General features: G+C 38.5%; 1 protein-coding gene across 1 annotated transcript in view; it reads right to left on the reverse strand.

The window, feature by feature from the left end:
- LOC101858518 (muscarinic acetylcholine receptor gar-3) overlaps nt 1-426 on the reverse strand; it is a gene marked incomplete in the record, with an annotated part of 9,908 nt that extends 9,482 nt beyond the window's left edge. Inside the window, 1 exon segment of the mRNA XM_005108702.3 lies at nt 329-426.
- Between the last annotated feature and the right edge of the window lie 2,443 nt (nt 427-2,869).

A 2,869-nucleotide genomic window follows, 5' to 3' on the forward strand; every position in this document is an offset into this window, starting at 1 on the left:
TATTTATGAGAGAGAATGAGAGAGAGAGAGAGAGGGGGAGAGACAGAGAGAGAGAGAGAGAGAGAGAGATATTTTGATTGGAATTCACGGAGTAAAAGATCAAGAAGAAGACCGCGTGGAACCTAGAGAATGATCACAGAAATTGATGTACAGAAAAGTGGGAGGATATGAAATAACATCAAGAGGCTAGCCCAAGATAGCAAACGATGGAAAGTGTTTGTTCGTGGCCTATACCCTGGTCCGTGGTGACAAAGCCAATGATGATGATGATGATGATGATGATGATGATGATGATGATGATGATGATGGTGATGGTGATGATGACTACCTGTTACTTACTGCGACTTCAGCCTCATAATGCGCTCTTGGTTAACGCTCTCGTCTTTTATACTAACTCACATAACAACACCACGAGTGAACGCGGACCCCGGAAACCGAAGCCCGAAATAAAACTCATTGCGAAGCAGAACGGTTTTGTGTTGTTTTATTCTTCTTTGGTTTGGTTTTGTTTGATTGCGTTTTGTTTTTGTTGGGAGGGGGGTTGGAACAATTAACTCTTAAGTGTCCGGTGCGTCATTTTAGCAGGCTCACAGCATCGCTTCTAAGATGTTTACAGTCATAAGAAAGTTTGAATAAACCTCAGCCAATTCATTACATCTCTCATCAGACTTGTTTGTTTTGTTTTAGTAAGGTTTTTACGGCGCTCGCAACAGTATACGGTCACAAGAGCGCCATAGTTGAATATCAACAGGAAAGTCCATACAGGGAATCAGGTTTTATCTGCTCGCCTCTCCCGTCTCAATCGCATAAAGTCTGCTTCGAATACCAAGGCACCCCGGAAATAGCTGTTCATATGAGGGTGACAAACATACGAAATAAGTAGAGAAAAAATAACGATAGTAAGGATGAGGAAAGAAAAAGCAGCAGTTCCCCCTATGTTGTTTCGGCACAGTATGAGCACAACATTGATAAGCCAGCCCATTTACAATTCTATTGTGCGTACGAACATGTTATTATCCCCATTTGGGGAATAGCATTAAGACACTTCAGTCTGTAGCATTGCCCTGGGGGGGGGGGGGGGGGGGGCTGTTATAGGACTAATGTTTTCTGCTTAAACTTAGATCTCTAGATTCTTCTCAGTTTTTTTGTTTACACCATGCAAATCTGAGGCCTGCTGACAAAAAAGAGCTACCTCTCGCGATCCGCGAAAGGAGATGTCGACCAAGAATCGACACTGTGGTCAAATCAGTAGATTTTTATGAATTGATACCATTTTTTTTTTCAAGTTTAACATCACGAGTTATTATTATTTTAAATTTTTAAAAACAACATTTCATAGGTGCTCTGCTATGCATATTAGATGTCTCTTTGAATGACATCATGACAACGAAAAAATGCGTTTTTTTGTTTTGTTTTAGTAAGTGTTTTACGATGCTCGCAGCTGCATCATATCATATGAGCGTGCTTGACACTTGAATCATTTTCAGTTTTTGTACGAATTTTTCTCTTATTGATTTTGGACCACCAAGATCAAGATATCTTGAACCTGCGCAACTTGCACACGGGATCTCAGAGATTTTTAAGCCATCGTGGCATCGCGGTGAAATCAGGCGCTCGTCAAAATAATGAAATCGAAGAAACAGGCATTTTCTGCTAGTGTGGCAATTTCTATCGATTGTTCGTTGTTGTTTAGGAAGGGGTTTTTTTTTGTTGTTTTTTTTTTTTTGCTCACCATATTTAAGTCCATATAATAACACACTCCCATGTGAGTATATATGAAAATAAACGTCGATTAAAGACACAAAGAATGTCAATGTTCAGTTTTCAAGCACTTTAAAGCTATAAGTTACCACACTTTGACGGCAATGTCTCGCTTATTTTACCACTGAAATCAAACGACCTCAACCTCTTTCAATCGTAAATATCTCGACTTCTATTCAAGACAGATGAATATTTTTTTCACCTAAAGCAAGACAAAGGAACAAGCTTTACGGGGATACCAACGACTCCAAGGAGCGTTTGATTTTACTGCGTCAAGACAAATGCCAGGTTGTTGTCTGTCTGTTTGTGTGTGTGTCTGTCTGTCTGTCTGTCTCTCTCTCTCTCTCTTTCTCTCTCTCCCTCTCTCTCCCTCTCTCTCTCTCTCTCTCTCTCTCTCTCTCTCTCTCTCTCTCTCTCTCTCTCTCTCTCTCACACACACACACACACACTCACACTCACAAATACACACACTTACAAACACACACACACACACACTCAGACACACACACAAACACATACACACACACACACACACACACACACACACACACACACACACACTCCCTCCCTTCCGCTCTCTGGCTTGCGTTACAGCAATGGTATGTCTGTTGTTCTTGCTTCTCCTAGCCATGTTGCCATCTTGTCCAGTATCTTTTCCCTCTGTCTGCCTCTGCCTCACGGCATAGAATTAACAAAATGTTTTTGTAGTTTGTTCATTCAGTGGATTAGATCACGTGAGCGTGGGTTGTAACTAAATGGGTTAATTTCTTACTGCACAGTAGATTGGGTCACATGGAAGTGGACACTATAGAAGTTATCTGCGTTATTATTATCGTTATTATTGTTATTATTATTATTATTATTATTATTATTATTATTATTATTATTATTATATCATTAGTATTATCATTATTATTATTATCATTATTATTATTAGTATTATTATTATTATTATTATTATTATTATTATTATTATTATTATTATCATTATTAGTAGTAGTAGTAGTAGTAGTAGTAGTAGTAGTAGTAGTAGTAGTAGTAGTAGTAGTAGTAGTAGTAGTAGTAGTAGTAGTAGTAGTATCATTATCATTATAATTACAAACACATA

This window comes from Aplysia californica, unplaced genomic scaffold, assembly GCF_000002075.1.
Source record: "Aplysia californica isolate F4 #8 unplaced genomic scaffold, AplCal3.0 scaffold00710, whole genome shotgun sequence".
Lineage (NCBI taxonomy): Eukaryota > Metazoa > Mollusca > Gastropoda > Aplysiida > Aplysiidae > Aplysia > Aplysia californica.